Raw genomic sequence first — 20,704 nt, 5'->3', positions numbered from 1 at the left:
ATAAAGAACAGTTTTCATTAGCTTGTAGCAGTAATATATGCTCGCAGGCCCACCTTCACATTATCAAATCCCTGACTTCATCAGGCTATATCTATCCAGCAAGTTGTTGCAGAAAAACAAAACAAAACCCCTCTAAGTGAGTTTAGGAAAAAACACTCAAATATGTTTGCATGTTTATTGGGGGATTTACCAGGCTAGGGATGACAGTTGCAGTCCTGTACTCACTAAAACTGCCAAGTGTGATGGGAATGCTCTAGTCACACCTCTCTAACTTACCTGCACGGCAAAGCCTGTGCCACCAGCTTAGCGCTGTCTGATCTCGAGTGACTTTTTCAGACTGGCAGCTTGCTAAATCTCCTCCTCCTCCTCTTCTCCAACCAGCTTGCATATCCTGCTAATTTATTTCAAATTTAGCAGATCCCACTTAAATTCATTTTAGTTTCACAGGGGATATGTTAAAGGTTAGAGGCTTTGGCAGAAAGTAAACCCCCTTGTGTTCCAGCTTGTCCTCTGATATCAGAGGGGCTGCGAGTGGCTGGGTTTAGATTCTAAGTGATTCCTAGTTTAGCACTGTAAATCCAGTTGCATTCAATATAACAAACTATCAGGATTATAGATGCACAAATAGCATGAGGAATCTTCAGGCTAGTCACGTTCAATGAACTAGCATGGCCGAACTTAAGGACCTTGGTCATGTTCAACGAGAACTCTCACAGCCAGATTAATGAAGGGTGCAATTTATCGAGGCAAAAGAAGTGCAGGCCTTTTGGATCGCTGGTGATACACTGCCTACAAAAGCAAATAATACAGCAACATAAAACTACACACAGAACAACATAAAACTGCTAGAGTAATCTGTAGAGATTTAGTCTCACCTGGGGTGTCCCTATGGCAGGGGAGGGGTAAGAGAGGCTTGCCTATTGACTGGTCCCCAAAGTCAGCAATGGTTTGTGATGGCATCTTCTCCCTGTACCCCTCTCTTCTTAAGCCAGATGTATGTGATTTTTTTTACCTATCAGGTGGAGCTTGAGTGACTCTAGTCCTACATACCCTTTGTTACGAATGGTGTAAATTTTCCTTGATTTGTGTTTATAGACTAGCAGAAGTTCAGAGCACAGGCTCAGTGAGGGGTGGTTGCACCTCGGAGGCAGGTAGCTTTTGGGATGGAGGTGTGCTTTGGCATTATAATGATATCATAATGAGCAAATTACACCCAAAGGACATGATTTTGACAGAAAATAAGGCGCTGCTGGCTCAGGGTAACAGCTATGCAGCTTAATCAGCTCCACAGGACCATCAACTTCCTGTATTACCAGAGAGGCTGGCCGTGGTGCCTTCACCCTGCTCCACCCTCTGTGCAGCTTCTCTTAGAGTCAGCACATCAAGCTCCCCTGATGTTGCCAATCTCTAAGGTTGCCAAGGGAATTTCTGTGGAATGGATTCCTTGCATATTGTCTGCACTCCATCCTGAAGTTTCTTTAATGCTGTACCTTTTCTTAAACTGTGAATAAGAGTTTCATTTCCAATTCACCTCTAGCAATTACTCCACCACAACAGGCCTTTCCCACAGAGTACCATTTTCCCAGAACTTTCAAAGCACAATTTTATTAATTAAAGCTGTATACACCTGGTGATTTTGTGTGTGCAGATGTATTTTGAAGGCCAAACTATCCATTAATAACTTATTTTTGCACCTATATATTATTGGCTCAAACAAATTGTATTAACATTTTCTTAGTCCTTGCAGCATCCAACTATTTTCCCTTCATCACTTCATTGACTGCTTGCATACTTACTTATACATAAGAAGCACTGAACTAAGTCATCTAGATGAAATTAATAATGTTCTCAGACCTTAAGTCAGATGCACAAATTAGAATTCCACTTCATATATAAATCTGTTGAACACATTGAGAGTTGAAAACACTAGTTAGCTATATTTTGTAATAGAAGTTTAAAACTCTGCTATAATTCATCAAATAAATTTATTGGTTAAGTGAAAAGCACGTTGATCAGTGTAAAAATAACTCCTGTACTTTAACAGAAGCTGTAGTGCAAAACTTTGTTATCTAGAATAGTTTTGGAAGAGGTCCTTGAGTGAGAATTTCAGAGGTCATTCTCATTTTCTGAGCCCACTGAGAGTAACTGAAGTTCAAAATACTAACTACCACATCACTGGTTAAAATGCAATCTCTGTAGCCTAGGCTTTCCACTAACAGAAAGGGCAGAAAGAAGTCTCGAAATGATTCTCTGCTGTTACCTGTCCCCTCTTCTTATATTCTCTATGAACAGTAGTAACAATCTTGGCACTTCAGAGAAATTTGCATCCAGGCTAGCTACTGTCATACAGGAATTTTCTTTATCTAGTTCTTCAAAACTACTACACACTGGAGTCCAATGCAGTGGTGTGGTTTAACTTTGTTTTTCTTTTAGGTCAGCAACTGTGGTGGTTCAGCCCCAAACAGTGGACAGTTTAGTGACAAAATCAGTGTTAAAAGGGGAACAGTAAGATCCCACAACAAATTTCACTTGCACCTGTCGATAACACAGAGTACCTTATTGACCCAACAATAACAGAGTGCTGCATGACACAAGGACCAACCTGGCTTCACCTGAACTGCCCTGGAGGCACCCAGAAGCACCCCTTCCCAACCAGCCCCTTCTATGGTGGAGTGATGTCAGGTGGTGTGGAAAACAGCCCAGGCTAACTCAGCTCATCTGTACTGGCTGCTTGGAGAGGTTGACTCTGGCCTGGCCAGAATCAGGACAGCATTATACTCAAAGAAATATTTGTTTACATTTGAGTTGGCTATAGTTTATACAAGACGCCGTGTGGTGTCTTTGACCGCAATCACTACTTTTGTGTATTTTACAGAGTCAGTAAATTCTAAAAATCAGATTTGTCATGTTATTTGTTTAAACAACTTTGTAATCCTCTCTTTTGGTTTTGATTTTTTTTGTCAGCCTGATCACTGCTGCACTGGCAGAACAAGAGAACTTGTATTTGGTAAGAAGGTGGCAAGTAAGTTGGCTATCACCTACCCACAGCCTGTCATCCTGTCCATATTGAGGGGTGACAAAACTACTGTTTTCAGACAATTGCTGTAGATATAACTAGCAGGGAATGTATCCCTCTTCAGCCAGCCAGCCTCCCAACAGTAGTAATAAACTAGCAGCCACTGCACCTCTGTGTCTTTGAATGACTCAGGCTTTTCCTCTTTGCCAATGTGAGCTTCCTACTCACACTGACAGCAAACAATGTCATGATAATTTTCTTGCTTGGTGTCTGCTGATTCACTGCTGATGCAACAAACACAAAACCTCTAAGTTACTTTCAAAACAGACCCCTCTCAGGAGCACTCCCAACTCACTTCACTAAAACCAGAGTGGATTTCTCTCATGAAGTTTGTCCTTGAAATTTTGGCTGCCTCAGTCTCTTAGGGAAGCTTCTCTCCTTTTATGCTGAATACATAAATTCTGTTTGACAATTCAAAATGCATTAGCCATCCTGCTATGAGTAATCTGGTAGCATTTATATTTATTTATATATTCCCTTTTCTTCCTGTGACTACTTATCCTGATACTGGGATTCCTTCAATGGATGTATGAATGAGCTATGTGATGTCCACTTAACACACATCTTTAACACACCATGCAGAATGAGCCCTGCCAATGCAACATCCAGGCTGACTAACAGAAACTCTCCTCTAGTACAACTCGTGTATGTTAGCAAGCCAGAAATTTAGTCCTGCCTAGGAATGGTATTTTCAAAATATGTCTGTGTAGGCAAAATTAATATATGCATTTTGATGCCATGCAGCTGACTGAGACAGTGTCCCTTTATGCTACACATTAAACCAGTTCCTCAGACAGTGCTTCTTGGGTGGTTAGCCAGCACTGCTTCATTAGGCGAGCTGTGTTGATGACTGTGCCTGTGTCCACTTTAGCAGGCTGTACCATAGTAAGGCATCACTATATAGGGAAATAATTTTTCAAGCACTTAGGTGACTAAAGTTCATTAGCTTTGAGGCCAATTTTCAAAAAAGGTGTACAGCTGGTGGAACCAGGATGCAAGTGAGGCATTTTGCAGAGCAAAGAAATCTTCTGTTTCTTCCTATTGCTTCATTTCTCTTTCCTCTCTCCTGTGAAGTGACTGCGTTTTCCGAGTTAATCTATATTATCTGTGTACTAATGTAAAGGACAAGCACTTGTAACCTTATTTGACTTGCTTTAAATGTCTTCTGGTATAATTTTTATCACAATCTGAATTCATTTCAGCAGGGAAAGTGAGCCTGGTTTGTGAGAGTACAATGCAGAGAACCTTGACACAGCACAATACTGAGGATATGCATAGCTTGTTCTTTTCCTTTGCAGCACAGGCTCCAACACTGTAATTGGACAGTTCTTGGGAATAAAGGCAACAGGACTGACTCCAAAACATTACTTTTCTGAAACCTGTCTTAATTTTGGTATGAGTTGCATCATTGGTTTCATACCATTACAACAAAAAATTAACTGCCCTACTTGCAATCCTCATAAAAGTGATACAAATATGCTGTTTATATTTTATCATCATAAATTAAATTTTAAAACACACTAGGTATTTTTCCTTAAATGTGATCATAGATTGCAAATTCATATATAGCTCCTTATCCCTACATCGGTGAAGACCAAATACCTTCACACATCTGTCAAACAGCTCACAGCTGAATGCTGAATGAAACTTCCTTTCAGTTTCTGCCCTGTTCTCCCTGCAATGTTGTTTTCCAAGTTGTTTTCTTATTAATCTGAATTCACAATTACCTAAGTATTTCTACCCCTGTTCTTCTAACAGACGCATGTTAATCTCCACTGAAGTTTTCAATGCAATGTTCACTTTGAGGTAATGATTTGATGTGAGTAATTCAAAGGCCAGGCTCTTGGTTTAACACTTGCTCAACAAGGACAAGCTGTTAATGCACAGCTGTACCATTCACTCAGACTCCAGGACTGGGTATGGTGCAGCTCAGTATGGCCACGACACGCTGGAAATCCACGTTTCTCATAAACACAGAAGTGGATACTTGGCTATGGATGGAGAAAAGTCTTACCACGTCTAAACGGCACTACCCTGAAACACACTGGAGAGTTTTTCCGGCAGTGGACTAACTTTGAGGTGGTGGTGGGCTGTGGGAACAATGACTCCAGGGGCCTGGTGGCAGAGATGGCGGTCAGCTGCCCGCCGCCCGTCCCACGACCTCCCTGGGCTCGTGCCGGCGGGCAGCCTCCGCGAAGGAGCCGAATCCCTCTCCCCGCTAACTCCTGCTGGGAGCCGTAACCCGACCCCTCGGCAGTCCCAGTGCGGCCGACCCCGACCTGCCCCAGCTCTCCTTCTAGGGAGACAAGGGAGGCAGCGGCCGAGCAGCCGGCCAGTCTCTGGTACTCATCCGGCGGTGCGGGCAAGGCGAAGGCTCCGCGGTGCTGCACCCCCCACCCCCCTCCTCCCGCAGCACCCTTCGCCCGCCTTCCGGGGGTGGGAAGGGAAGCAAGCAGCCCCTTCCAACGCGAGGAGTCACAGGCTCAAACTCCCCGCAGGCCGCGGGGCCTCCCAGCGCCGTGGGCCAGGGCGGGGCGGCCAGCGAGGGGCGGCGCCTCTACGCTCTCCGAGCCGCGCTTGAGGAGAGGCGGCGGCAGATCCGGGCCTGGCGGAGGCGGAAGGGGCGGGCGGATGCGGCCTGACTCTGCGGGACGCGCGATGCTGGTGAGTGTGTGGAGGCCGCGGCGTTGTGTCGCAGCGAGGCCGGGCCGGGCTGGGCCCGGGAGGAGGTGGCAGCCCCGGTGGGCCGAGGCGGCGCGGGCCTGGCGGAGCAGGGCTCGGCACTGAGTCACGCCGCGGGGAGCAGGGGAAGGGGAGGCCGGGCCCGGCCCGGCCTGGCCTGTCTGCCCGCCCGCTCGCCTTTCTTCTCCCGGGCGCGCACCTGGCTCAGGAGCGAGGGAGGCGGCGGGAGCTGCTGTCCGGCTCTCTCCCGCATCCGGCCCCAGGAGCCGCGGGCCGGGTCGGAGGCGGGAGGCCACTAACTGCGCACTCGAAATGCGTCGCCCCCACTGGGGCGCGGGAGCCCGCCCTGCCGGCTGCCTCGGCCCCGCTGGCCAGCCTGCTCGCGTCTTCGCACCCTCCCTGGCCCTTCCTTCCGCCTGCTTGTCCTCTCCCGTGACCGAGGGCCTCGCACGGCGGGGGTTGCCTTTCCCTTGCCCCTGCCTTTCCCTTGTGCCCCGCGAGCTCTAAGACCTCGGGCCTGACCTCCCGTGCCCCCGGCTTTGCCTCCCTGCCCCAGAACTTCCCACCCCAGCCATCCCGGGCCCTGCACCTCCCAGGCCTTGCTCATCTCCCTGTGAGCTTTTTGGCCACAGCCTCGCTGTGCATTGTTTCAGTGTGTTCACCTGCTCTCTGTCCTCCCTGCCCTTCTCTGTGCTGCCTCCTTTCACTCTCCTGTGTTCCAGCCATCCTCAGACCTTGGTGACACTCAGGTCTGTCTAGAAGCTGTTTGGTTGTACCTAGACAAATTCTCTCTGTCCTCATCGTAGCTGCTGGGTTCTTGTCACCTCCAGGTTTCTCTCACTGTCTAAGAACTGTGCATCAGGCTTTCTCTTGTTGCTACCTACTCTTGTGGCCTTAGCAGAGAAGGTGCCCCTTGTAACCTTTTATCGGTTTGTGTATTTATTGCCTCCATCTAGGTGACTAGTCCTGCAGGTTTTTGTCATCGCAGATAATCACCTCACTTGTTTCACAGTAACTTTGACACTGAAAGCTAACCATGTCTTTACAGGGATCCTTCTCCCATTCTTCTTGTTTCTTAAAGTTATAGAATGATAATGATGCTGATGGATATTACCTTTCCCATTATATATGTATTTATATATAATCATATGCCTCTGACCTAATACCCTGATGCTAGTCTGGGGAAAAGAAAATCTGTCTTGGAAATCCTTTTGACAGGACTAGGAGGACTAATCCTTGGGGACCAGAAATATCTAGTGGCTATGTAATTTAAATTAGGCTGGATATTGTTTGTATAACATATCAACTACGTATCAATTTACAATATGGACTGTGTTTGGGATGTATCATCTTTGGGAAGTAGTAAGATACTTCATAGATACCATGGTGCATCCTTTTTTTTACTCCAGAGATGTTAACTGTGAGTTGTTGTAATGTGTATTTGTGGTTAGATGTCTCTATTGCATTGACACTTTGTGTATGCTGGGGACTCTACTAGGAAGAAGTCTTTCCCTCTGCTTTGCAACTTCTCTTGTTTCTCCCTGTTTGTTGCTCAACTTCTTATTTTATGTGTGTCTTAGGTGCTTTGGTTCTTAAAGTTTGGTTACATTTCACATTCGTCACCCTGTATTTTAAGTGCAATTCTACTACTGGATGTAGTTGTCCCATGGAGGCATGGGGAACACTATTGGTCTGGAGAGTAGTTCACACACCTAACTAGAATCCAGGTCCAGTGCCCAGCATTAACAGCTCCTTATTCTCTCAGCTGAGTACAGGCAGATCTCAGTAACTTGACAACAGCTCAGATCAACCGAACTAGGCTTCTGCCACTGTGGAGGAAACTTTCCATTGCCAGGGATTATGTAGAGAACAGTTTCTTGTTTTAGGCACCTAAATTAGTCATATGCACCCCACTTTTTGGCTGACAGAATTGTGCTGGTTTTACTAAATTATTCTTTTTCTACCTTAGTCCTTTTTACACTGGTTTGAACTTGCTTTATAACTTAGGCCTGTTATGTAGGCTGTTGGTATAAGAATATCACATTGCTTTAAAGCTTTTAAATTAATTAAAGCAAAATTGATGCCTGAACTTACTTGGATACAAATTTAGGGGTGGCTTTTTTGAATTTAGCTTAGTCTTAATGTAAGGTCTTACATTCTAACTTTATTGTTTTGAAAATAATACTGAGTCCTTTGAGAAAGTTACCTCAGCTACTGAGTTTTAAAAGTGTTTTCTTACAACTTACATGTTAAGATTACTGAGTACTGCTTTTCATCTGTTGCATTTCTCCAGCTGTGACAGGTTTTTGTGTAGTCAGCATTATTTCAGTAGGGCCCAGCTTAATGATGAGTCACATCCTGGGTGTCAGTAGTTGTATGACTTGGATATACCTGGAGTCTTCTCTCTTGGCATTGAAGTTTGTTTCATTTTATTTTTAAATTCCTAGTGGATGAGACAGCTTTAAAAAAAATGTCCTGCTTGCACGTATACCACTCTAAGTATAAAGAACTTGTATTATGAATGTGAAGTGAGGGGCCTGTCCTAGCAAGAAGTTGTCAACCTGTTACAGGTGGATACTGATGTCACATATACTACACTTTTCAACCACAATTTTCTAAGTCACCCAGGGCAGAATCAGATTAAAGTCTAAAGTGGCTGGATCAGTGCTGTTGTTTTATTCCCATGCTGCCCATCAGGGTCTGTTTTTGTACGTGGCGGGGGGGAAACAGGTAGCTGTTGCCCACTTGGATAGGCATTGCATGAGGATGTGCACAGGGCAGTCCTGGTAGCCTGCAGTTTAATACAGCCTGTCTGCTACATGGAGCTGAAAGAAAGAAGAGTGTGGAAAATTTGGCCTTGGAAGTTCTGCATGTCCTTTAGGAATGCACGAGTGTGCTTTAAACGGACTGCTGGGGTGCTAGTCTTGTCTTTTTGGCAAGAGCAAACCAATAAAAACTTTTTAATTACTGTGTTTTTCAAAATAATCTCCATGTAAAGAGAGGGTGGTTAGAACCAACATTTAGAGGCTTAGGTAAAAGTTAGAAGCTATAAAGCTTGAGAACTTAAAATATCTTTTTTAATTTGTCTCAGAGATCATTGAGTTAGTTTCCCTTACTTATTACAGGAAAACTTTCAGTAAGGAAAGGGCAAGAAAATGTAATGGTTGGAAGATTGTGGGGAGCTGTTGAGCTTCTCTACATAAATAACCTGATATTTTATGTTGTAGCTTTTTCAGTGGAAGAACTACTACAGATGTATAGTACAGACTATTGATGTTTCTACAGTGCTGCAGTACAGACCTGTTACGGACAAGACTAAGTGACTTGGTGATAAAATTGTTCTAAGTTGATGTACCCTGCTGTAGTGCTGTAACTTCTAGTCTTTAACCTAACTACAGAGATGGAACACTGTCAGATTTAAATGCTTGTTGGATTATCCAGCATGAGTAGTTATGTGAGGTAAAACTGGGGAATAGTGGCAGTGCAGCTGCTGGAGAAAAACACTAGTTTAGTGGGTAATGTGTGTCCTAGTGGGTAATTTTCTGACAGTTTTCTTTTTACCTGCAGAAGCTCTGATGCCACAACAATCAACTGCTTCATATTGCTACCTCATCTCTTACAAATCATACAGGTCAAAATTAAATAGGTCTTTTTAAATAAACCACACACTTAGTATGTTCCACTTAATTAACATTTTTCAAATTCCTCTTCATCTGTGAACCTTTAAAAATATTGACTGAAGGCTTCTGTGAAAATAGGGAAATACTAATTCTGTTTTGCACTGCAGGAAACTACTAGACTCATATGTAAATTTTCTGCCAGAGTTGGGATTTCTTGTACTTTATCCTCAGGGTTGCCCTACCTTCTTCATCAGTGGTAGCCCAAACTTGTAAAAAGAAGCATACCCTTCAGGTCGAGGGAGCTTATTCTCACCCTGTGTTCTGGTATTGTGAGGCCCCATGGAGAGTACTGCACCCAGCTCTGGAGTCCCCAGCCGAAGGCAGGCTTAGGCCTCTTGGAACAAGTCCAGAGGAGGGATATGAAAGTTATCAGAGGGCTGAAGCACCTCGCTTATGAAGACAGGCTGAGAGAATTTGGGTTGTTCAGCCCAGGGAAGAGAAGGCTCTCTGGAGATCTCACAGCAGCCTTCCAGTGGACCTACAGGAGAGCTGGAGAGGGATTCTTACAAGAGCCTGGAAGCATAGGACAAAGGAAAATGGTTTCAAACTGAAAGAGGGTATGTTTGGAAGGAAATCTTCACTGTGAGGATGGGAAGGGACTGGAACAAGTTGCCCAGAGGAGTTAACCTTCCATCCCTGGCAGTGTTCAAAGCCAGGTTGGATGGGGCTTTGGACACCCTGGTCTAGAGGAGGGTATCCCTTCCCATGGCAGTGGCATTGCAACTAGATGGTCTTTGAAGTACGTTCCAACTCAAACCATTCTGTGGTTCTTGAATAAGCAGTGTAACTTTTTGTTTTTCCAGAAACACAGGAAAAATTAATGTTACCTCCTTCTGTTCTGGCTCTGGAGTCAGAAGGTTCTCTGCTGTAGCTTGGTCTACCAGGTACAAGGCATTACTTGACATCAGTACTAAGAACAAAGGATCACAGTTTTCTCTGAGGTCTTTGTAGTTGTGTGCTAGACTTGAGAATCAGTTCAATACTTCAGCTTGTGTTTTTCTTTAAATTAGAGGTCCATAAAGGTGATAGGCAGTGGTCCTTGCTTTGGATTTGCTCTGGTTAATGATGCTCTATGTCTCAAACTTGGTGTTACTTTGAAGGAGAAATTGAAACTTTTTATTCACAGATGATAGTGAGGATCATGGTGATAGAAAGTTTTTGCAGTGTGAGGAGCTTCTCATTCTGTTCTGGTAGCATACTGATGTTTTGAGGACATGCATGTGCTTATCCTCTCCCATTTTCCTGGAGATACTGATGGCTTTGTTACTGAGGGCTAGATGTATTTGATTCATTATATAGAGTAAAAGTGTTTTAAATTTAAAAAGTACTGAGCTACAAGAATTTGGGTTATTAGGAATGCAATTTCAGCCACAGCTGAGCTCAGAAAATTTTTTTATATTTTTAATTTGCATCCAATGTAACTTGGTTTTGTTGTTCTGTTGGACAATATCTTAACATGGATTATTTTTTAGAAGCTGGGCTGCTGGTGTGACCTCAGTACACCCTGTTTTGCTCTGTAATTTGAACTTAATATGTAAATTTGCAAACACCTCTAGCCACCACAGCAGTGGAAACTGTCATCTGGAAATTTTATCTAAAGTTTGGAGGACTGAATTGGGGGGGAGGTGGGAGGTGGGGGGTGGGGGTGGTGAGGGATGAGTGCCGAAAGAGGGCTGTAGGAAATAGCTCTTGTTTTGTTAGCTGTTCCCATCTGGCTTTCATGGTAATAATGTCATGGGCTTGCTTCTGGGTAGTCAAAGCAGCAGCTTCACTGTACAGTTGAAAATACTTTTTAAAATTTCTGCATTTTCTTAAAAAAAGACTCCTCTCCATACTTTTCACAGAGATCACTTCAGAAGAGTTTTGTTATCTCTGAAAGTGTGCATTTGCAAGAGTTCCACTGCTAATAGGAGTAGTATAAAATCAAAATATATTCTTAAGTAATTAGATTGTTTATGCTAGCTTCTAATGCAGGCTTAGTTTTCAAACTTAATGATGCAAGCCAAATCAACAAGAAGCAGGATTTAAGTGTTGCTGTTAGGGATGTGTCTCATTCAACTCCTAAAAAGTTGACTTAAACTTTTTCACTTCTGTACCAGGCAGGCCTTTGCAGTCATTAGAGGTCAAAGCCGAATTGCTGAAAGTGAAACTCTTTGTAAGGTAAAAATTCTTTGGTATGAGTTAGGGCTGTTACAGTTTTCATAGTTGAACCAGAAAAATCACATATTAATCCATTTCTAAACTTGAGTGAGAAAGTTCTCATTCTTTTCCTTGCTGGCTGTGGCAAGTGTGCCTTGTCAATATTTAGGCATTTTGAATGAAATACATAGGAGGTGTACTGTTCATTGCTAACAGTGTTTTCAGTGTTATACCATAGCAGGAATCTAGATCACTAGGAGATACATCTTTGCAATTAGAAAGACATGATTTTAAAAAGAGAAGGAAGGGACACACAGACAGCTTGTGCAGGGTAATGATTTTGTCACATGCAGGAAATGAATGTGACTGCAACACTCCTTGATTTTGTAGGTGGTTCTTACTATTTGAGGGTTGCAATCCTTGCCACTTCTGAATGAAACGTTAACGTGAAAGTAGATAAAGGAGGAAGCTCTTCAGAATTTAAGCCATGCTCCTGTGGTGTATTTGAATGTCAGAAAATGTCAGACTGTTTGCAGGATGAATTGGTGTGGCTGTAATCTTTATAAATTGAAGTAGCAAACTGCATTGCCTTGATCAGTTGAGGTCTTGTAAAAGTAACAAGATGGAAGATGCTGTAAAATTAGCAAGCTGTTGGGAATAGATCCCAGCCAGAATTGTTTTACACTTGTTAACGTCAGTACTATTTAAGTTACTGGTTAGAATGGCTACCTTGCAAGAGTATAGAAAAACTTGGAATGGAAACGTTACTACAGGTGAAAATTCCTGTTTGTGTCTAACAAGTTGGAATGAAAGTGTAAGTTGTGGTGCACTACAGGCTGTTATAATGGAGGGGGATTTGTGTCAGGGTCCATAGGCTAGCCCTGCATGTTCTGGCAGAGATTATGTTGTGTCTGAAGTGGACTGTAAGACTGTACCAAGATTTTCTTGGTGGAGATCCTTAGGATCAGTGTTTTAGCTTAAGTTGGTTTTAGTTAACTTTTTGATGACTTTTAGGAAAGTAGTTAGATGTAAGAATTGTCCTCACAGGATCAATAGGATTTCTAAACCGACCCAAGATAATTCAATTTCCAGAGACTTCTGTGTTTGTTCTTTCTAAATTGCATTTGATACAGTTCCCCACTGCTGCATCCTTTTTTTTCCCCCCTTCCTTCTAAGAAAAACGGTGTATTCTGTCTTCTACTTGGCATGTTGGATAGCTAATGTTATGTCTTCATGGCTTGTCCTACATCATTTTCCTTTTCTGAATTTTCCTGGCTGATTCAAGAATTCTATCTTCATGCACATTGTCCTTCAAGACTTAGGTGTATTTGGGTTTTGTTGTAGGGGTTTTCTTGTTTGGGGTTGTGGTTTTTTTTTTTTAATGCAGGTTGTATCTGTATATCATATAAGCCAGAGTTAAGTGGGAATACTCAAGGCCTGTCACATTGTGTCACCCTTCTTCCTCTTCAGTGCTCTTTTATCTTGACTTCATTCTCTTTGCACATAGTGTTGCTCTTTTCCAGTCTGCGGATTTCCTTTTTCCAAGGTGTAAGAATCAGTGTTTTAAGAAACTGTGAATCTTATCACTGCAGACTCAAAAAAAAAAAGTGTAGGGTCTGCATCCTGTTTTTAGCACAGTAAAACCTGAGGCTTCAGGTTAGAAAGGACATGTTCAGGTTAAGAGTAGTTGAAAAACTTTGTACACAAGGATTACTTGAACTGCAAAAAAGTGATCTCTTACAGGTGACCAAACAAAATCTGAAATGTTTTACCTGTATAGTAGTGTTAAGGATATAGTCCTTTACATTATTTGCAGAGCTGATGCAATAAGACTACCATGAATCCTTTCTTGTTGGCAAGATTATTATTATTGACCAAAATTTACTTTAGCTGCAAGTGCAGAAAGGAGATTTTTTTTTCCATAGATATTGGCAAACCATGGCTACTCTAGACCTTGTCTGTTTATTAAGCAGTGTGCATATGAGTAAGTTGTGTTTTGTATTAGCTATTGCATTACTGTAGGGAGATCTCTTGTCAGAGGGTGGAGGAGCTGTTTGCTCAAGGAAGACAAGGGTCTCAGACCAAGAAGCAAAGGAAAAATTTAAAGAACTAATAAAAAAATAGAGAGATGTGTAAAAGCTGCACATCCAAAACTTACTCAGTGCTCTTCTGAGGAATAGTCACTTATGGTTTGGAAAAATCTTTTGAACTATGGTTCCAAATTAAAACCATGTCAGTTAAAAAGGCTTTTAGTGAACAATCTTGCAAAATATAAGTAAATAAAGTTGTAAAAAGTGGAACTCCAAGTTACTTCCATATATTCTGTTTAAATTTGAAAATAAAGGTGAATTTAAGTCTCTTTCTAGCTGTGAAGAATACATCCAGGCTTTTTTTTTCTTTCCCGTGGCTGGCAACTGTGTCACTTGAAATGCTTTAGGTATCGCAGATCCCAGTTGTAACACAGGGAGGAGGGGGTGTGGGAAGAACACTGAAGCCCTAAATGAAGGCCTTGCCAGGAAGGCAAAGTAGCAACTGCTCAAACTGTACACCGAATTTACACAACTTGGTACGAAACTGCTGACAAATTGAGCCTACTTGCTTCTACTTTAAACTTATTTTTTTATTATCTTTAATTTCTTTTTAATACTGTGCAGAATCCTTTTACTGCCTAAAGACAACTTTTGGGAGGAGTGTATGCATGTGTGCATCTGCCTTTTATCATAATGAGATGAACTGCATTTAACTGTCTTGAAAATAAGGTGAGCTAAAGCTTTTCACATGACATGTAACTCTGTATTTTGTAATAATACAGAGGAACTGAACATTGTAATTTGCATAATTTCTTTCATAACTATCTTAGAATCTTTTCTCCCTTTTTCCATATCAAATATTTCTCTTCTGTTATTGATATGATTCCTGGAATAACAATTTTTTAGACTAGTTGTGGTTTCATTTTGGTGGGGCACAGGGGAAACGTCTGCTATAGACAGATTCTCCAGATTTTGATTAATTTGCACTTTCGTAGCATATAAAGTGCTAAGGACACTAGACTGGCTCCTGGTCTTGCTTTAAGGATTGGGTCACTTTACACACATAAACTGTCTGTCTAGTTTATAGTCTGTATATTTAGTGGCCTAAAATACTTTTGGACAGAAATGTCTGTGCTATAAAATGTTACGTGCAGGACTGTGGCTTAACATTGTAGTCTTCAGCTCATAATGGTAACCTCAACTGCAGTCAGGTAAGCAGTAAATAATTAATTTGCAGGTACATGGATATAAAAAGGGTCTTTTGGAATCATAAATTGTGAGTGCAAGTGATGATAGGGACAAAATGGAATTATTTCTCTTGTCTCTTTCTATTCTGCAAGACATAAACATGTGCTAGAAAGGAGGTCGTGTCCTTTAGTATTCGAGAGAATTTATTTTAACCTGGAAAAAATTTACCAAGTAATAGCTTCTAAATTGTAAAGGCAAATAAGAATATATGAAAGCAAAGAGAAGCACCTCACCACCCCAGTGTTTATATCTAGTTAATCCTGCAGATTGTATTATAAGAGGTAACTAGGAGTGGAGACAGGTATATTGTTCTCAGGTCGGTACTTTGCATTTACATGCCTTTTCAAAAGGTGTGTGCTTGCTGCTAAGTGTCGGTAGTCCAGTGGTGCAAGCTTTATGTGTGGTTTGTAGGGTAGGTTGTTTGCAGTGTCATATCTGTGCAAGTGTCCATGAGAGGATATGTGAATAATAACTTCTTTGGTTATGAGAGGGGCTTGTTATATTGTTGGTATGTTTTGTATCAAGCCTAATGCTAGTACTTGCCAAATATTTTGATAGGCAATACATTTTTTAAATAATGATTGTGAAATTTATGTGAGCTAGAGGATAAACCAGCATCTGAATATCCTGAGTTGCTTTAAAATAGTATAGGAACAAGCAAACAGCTTGTGTTAGATCAAAGGCAGCATTTAATGTATTTCTGGTTTAGAAAAAATGCTTTCTGTGTGCTTGTGTTGTATGATGCTGGCTCAGCCAGTTCCCTCGTATCTTGGCTAAATAACCTTAATAGTTGCCTTGGCTGTAGTGTGGAGGTGATAGAGACTTTGAGGGAGTAAAACTGGTTGGGAACCTTTTTGAGCGTAGCTGTTTGCTTAATACAGGAGCATCTGTTGAATTTCTGCATCGGTCTTGCTGAAATACAGCAACAGGAGAGCAGGATAGAGTCAGAGGAGTCAGGCTGGGAAAAGTGAGGGGCGGGGGAAGAGTTGGACAAGAGGAATTTCATCTTGCATTTTGAAGCCTGTGGCTGTATTAAACTTACTGTTTATCTTTTCAAGTCAAAGATCCAGTATTTATTATACTTTATCCTTTCAGCCCGGTGGGCTGGTATTTTGCTTGTAGTTGCCATTTCAGTGAAAATGGTCACTGCACTAATTTTTACAAAAGATGTCAAACTGCACCCAGTGTCCAAATGAGCTTGTACTGTATTTTTGCTACTTTGAAACCTGCATTCAGTTTTAGAAAATGGAGTTGAGGCAGCGTACAGAGGTGAAATTCTCATTAATACACAGTTGTAAACTTAAAGTGTTCTCATGTTTGAAATCAGACAAGGGATAAAATATGTGGAATTACTAAGTCTAGGCCTTGTGCATCTCTACTATGCCTTTAAACAAATGCTGTCTGCGCTCTTGGGTCAGTTGGAAAACCTTCCTGTGGACCTCTAAGTTCTTACTGGGCCAAGAAGCTGACAACTTCAAATTCTGTTTGTCATTATTTATACAAATACTGAACTAAGGTATCTTGACACAGGTAGGTAGTTCAGAAAGAGTCATTGTGGGAGAACAAGGGGTCATGCATGCATGTACTGGCCGTAGAGCTGTAACATTGTATCAGGACATAAAAATGAGGAAGGGCATGAAATGAGGTAGTCACTCCAGGTATTTGCAGCTTGAGGTGCTGTAAATCCAGGGGGGTGGGGTTTTTTTAGATAAAAATAGTTAACACTGATTTTCTTCTGGTCATCATTTGGATATGTAAGGAAATACTGTTATTGAATAATAAGTGAAAACAAAAAGTCTGTTTTCAGTGCAGTGCATTTCCTTGCATGAGGTGTGTCATGTACCCCCCAGTAATCAAAAGGACGGAATAGCATTTCCTTCAGTCCCTCAAGGCTCTTCTAAAGTTTTGGCAGAAATATTACCTCCTTTTGACAGTTGGCATGGGCAGAAATGATGGTTTTGTTTGATGATGTTTTAATTGCAGTACTCAAATGCAAGACTGAAAGATAGGATGGCACTGAACGCCCTTGCTGCTGCATTAAACTGTATATATATCAGGGAAACTGCAGGAGTAATCTTTTCTTTCCATGTAAATATAGCTGGTCCTGAAGATGATAAAATGAAGTCTGGGTTCTCTGGTCAGAACTACAGAGTGGATGTTTGCAACTTGGGCAGGTGGTCCTCTCCATGAGGCAGGTTACCAGCAAGTTTGAGCTGTTTGGGCAGGAAAGTACAGTGATGGTCAGTCTAAGACTGACTTGTGCACGGTGCTGCCGTCCAGCACTTCAGAAGATGGGAAATGCCACTGATTATAAAGGTTGTTGAAGTTTTAATTCATTTGTAGCAACTCGTGGTTCCTGGGAGGGCACCTTGCTCTTGGCAGTTGTGCATAGCAACTGGGCACTGAGAAATGGTGGACTTCTGAGCTCCTTGTTCTCCCTTTTTTCAAGTTTAGCAATCAGGACCTTGGGTAAAGGAATACGGTATAACCATTGTGGATCAGATTTGACCTTCCAGAATGGCTTGACTAGGAGAGGTTTTTCAGTGTGTGGATTACAAAAATAATTTTGAAAACTATACTTGGACTCTGAACATGAAATAGAATTGAATATTTTCACTAGGTGGATGTGTATAACAATAGTATAAAAAAGCCTTGTTTTACTCCTCTCTCTATGCAGGCAATGCCACAGCTTAGTTTAACTACTAGGTAAAAATTACTGCTTTCATAAACATGCTTTTGCTGTTAAAGTATTCTTACATAGTGAAACTTTACTCTTGTTAAGGTAATATATTAATAAATACCTTTCTGTCTTTCTGCCCATGAATAAATCTGCAAAACAATTATTAGTAGTTTATAGCATCATTCATCTATTACTTTATTTCTCAACTGTTAACTAGTAACTAACTAGAAGCAGTATATTACTTGAGGCTAAGAAGTTAGTGACATGATGCTATCATTCTGTATTTGTGTCTAATTGCGAAATTCCAATTGGAAGCCAGCCAAGAGACAGTGAGGTAATGTTGTTAAATGCAGTGGAATCTGTTGCTTATTAAGAAAAGGTACTTCTCTGTGGTGGAATGTATGAGAAAATAAGAATTCTTTCTCATGGCTTTGTTTTTAATGGTGACATCCTAACCTAATTACTGAGGATCACTTTAGAGGTAGGGGAGAGAAAAAATAGTACAGTATGAATGAGGAATACCTTGAGTTTAAAAGATACTGGGAAAAGGTAGCATTTGTAGATGCACCAGGGTACATAAAAAATGAGATGCTTACATAGAAAAGAAAGTTAAATCTTTCCATCATCATGAAGGGTTAAACTCTACATCTGCTGGGCAGCTGGTTACCACAGGCTTGCAGTGGAAGGTGGAAGAGTGGTTGCCTCTTGTTGACATGTGGAGAAAGGTTGGAGTAAGAGCCCTGGCTGTTGTTCCTCCCTTCTGGCTGCCCTGGAAGGGTTCTGTGTTCTGCTGGCTGGCAAGGGGTTGGTCTTTTGCTATGAACTTTTATACACAAATGAAGTATTTGGCATTATTTATGCCAAAATATTTTTATTAAAATGCACCCCAATTATAGGCTGCTTGATTTTTGCAGGTTAGTAAGAGAATAATGGTCAGTTACTTTTTACACATGTTGCAGTAGTAGTAGAGTCTTCTCTTGTTTATGTAGAGAATTCAAATAGTGCCCAGTGTAAGGCATAAAAAATATCTTCTCTCCTGAATTGTAGGTATCAAATTAATTTCCTTGCTTTGTATTGCAGTCCTGACAAAGGATCATAGTCCAAGATATTGGGTGTGTAACATGTACAGAGTGTGTCCTGAATTAGAGGCAAATGGCCATTTGTGGACCTTTGTTCTTGGTGGCTTTCATTGCTCAGTCATGAAAAACTGTCATTGTTAGTACTGCAGCAGGTTAGATTTCCAGAAATTCAGTAAACACAAAGTATTCCTGTGTGTCTTTAATATTTGCTGTAATTACATAAACAGAATGTTAAGGTTGAATTTTAAGTGTATGTTTTATAAGATATATTGATTGTATTCTTGTTTTTCCACCTAATTTTCTAAGTAAATGATGCTCATGTAAAAAGATAGCTACAGAAGCAGTTTATATCTGATTGAAATGAGACAGTAATTGTTGCTCAGATTGACATAACAAAAGTACTTCTCTGTTTTTACTTAGAGCATGAAATTTAAATGCTTATAGGTGATGGACAGTAAAGGACTATGAGAAGTTATAACTTCTGTGTTGCTGCAGTAAAGCAGTCATTGACTTAAAACTAAAGAGATGTCTCTATCTTAGCTGGTCTTTTTAGGGTCAAAGAAAAAAGGCAGAAGGCCTACAGATAATTGGGCAGGGGCAGGGTGGATATAGCTGAATACTTAATCTTTAAAACAGTGTTTTACCTGGAGTGGAACATGCAGTAGCCTAGACATGGCTTGTAACAAAGCACCTGTGACATACTGTACATCCAGAAAGAATTATTACTTTTCCACTGCTAAGAGGTCGACAACAAATAATAGGATTTATCAGGTCTCAACCTATACTGTCCTTGAAATTATGGAGGTATACATATAAGGCTCATCCAGCAAGCTCCATTACTGGAAAGGTTTATTGTAAAGCTATATTCTTGTCTATAGAAGCATGGCAAAAAGTCATAACGTTTCACTCCATTTTGAGTGTTTCAGTGAATGGGCTGCAGGGTACAAAATCGCAGGATGGTTTGGTATGAAAGCAACCTTAAAGATCATCTAGTTCCAACCCCCCTGGCACCTTCTACTAGACTAGGTTGCCCCCATCCAACCTGACCTTGAACACTGTCATGGAGGGGGCAGCCACAATGGGCAACCTGTTCCTGTGCCTCACCACCCTCTTGGTAAAAAAACTTCTCTTTCAATTTAAAACTATTGACCCTTGTCTTGTCCTGGTAGAAAGCTTCTCACTGTCTTTCTCAAAAGCCCTATTGATGTATTGAAAGGCTGCAGCTGTTCCTGACATTACAAGTCTCTATGTGGGTTAATTTTTTAACTGTGTTACTTCCTTTGTCATTTTCAGGTATCTTAATTTTATTGCTGTGATGGACTAGATGTTAAAATTGTAAAATATTTTTAAGGACTTGTGTAAAAACATTAATCTTTTTCTGCTTGATGCTCTCAGCAGTCCTTAAAGGAGACTGTTTTCCTACTCTGTCGTTTCATGAGGCTGATGAATTGATAGCAATCTTTTTCACTATCTGCCAAACTTTGTGTGCTTTAAGTGCTCATTGGACTTGTGCGTTTTCTTACTTTCTTATTCTTTCGTTCACAATTCATAAAATCTTTACTTTGTGTACTCCGTAAGTGTTCTTTTTTCCACCATTATTAGCTGAATATTATCTTGCTGGTAGATGACTTTGCAGGAAGTTGTGTTCATTTACTGAGGGGAAAAAAAAAATCATGTAAGCATTTACCAGTTAAAATTCTCCGATCCCAAAACACCCTGGATTTTTAGGTTACCTGTAAGAGAATTTCAAGTCTGGAAAGCTGTTGATAACCCAAGAAAAATAGGTGGGGTTTTTTCCATATCTTCTGGTTAATTTTGGATTTCCATCAGGATGCTTGTTCATGAGTTAACATGCGACAATGAGCTGTTTGCAAGTACTGGAGTTGTGTTGCTGCTTGGGAAGATAGTAGTCTCTGCTGCTTGGGAAGAATTTTTACTCTTACCTACAGGACTTGAATAGATACGGGCACTGATAGTCATATTTTGTAGTGGATTGCTGAATTGCATTTTTTGGAATTCCTTTAATTCTTTAATTCCTTGGTTCTAGTATTTCATATCTCATCATGGATTTCTCATCTGTGTACATGAAA

At 41.2% G+C, this 20,704-nt stretch overlaps 1 protein-coding gene across 1 annotated transcript in view; it reads left to right on the top strand.

Moving 5' to 3' along the window:
* Nucleotides 1-5,708: 5,708 nt before the first annotated feature.
* Nucleotides 5,709-20,704, top strand: part of CUL1 (cullin 1) — a 49,938-nt gene continuing 34,942 nt past the window's right edge. Inside the window, exon 1 of the mRNA XM_084260442.1 lies at nt 5,709-5,740. The gene's annotated coding sequence lies outside the window, so the exon portion shown is untranslated. The remainder of the gene's footprint in view (nt 5,741-20,704) is intronic.

Source organism: Gallinula chloropus (genome assembly GCF_964237585.1).
Source record: "Gallinula chloropus genome assembly, chromosome: 2".
NCBI lineage: Eukaryota > Metazoa > Chordata > Aves > Gruiformes > Rallidae > Gallinula > Gallinula chloropus.
Note: the sequence above shows the minus strand (reverse complement) of the source record. Positions and strands in the feature narration are given on the sequence as shown.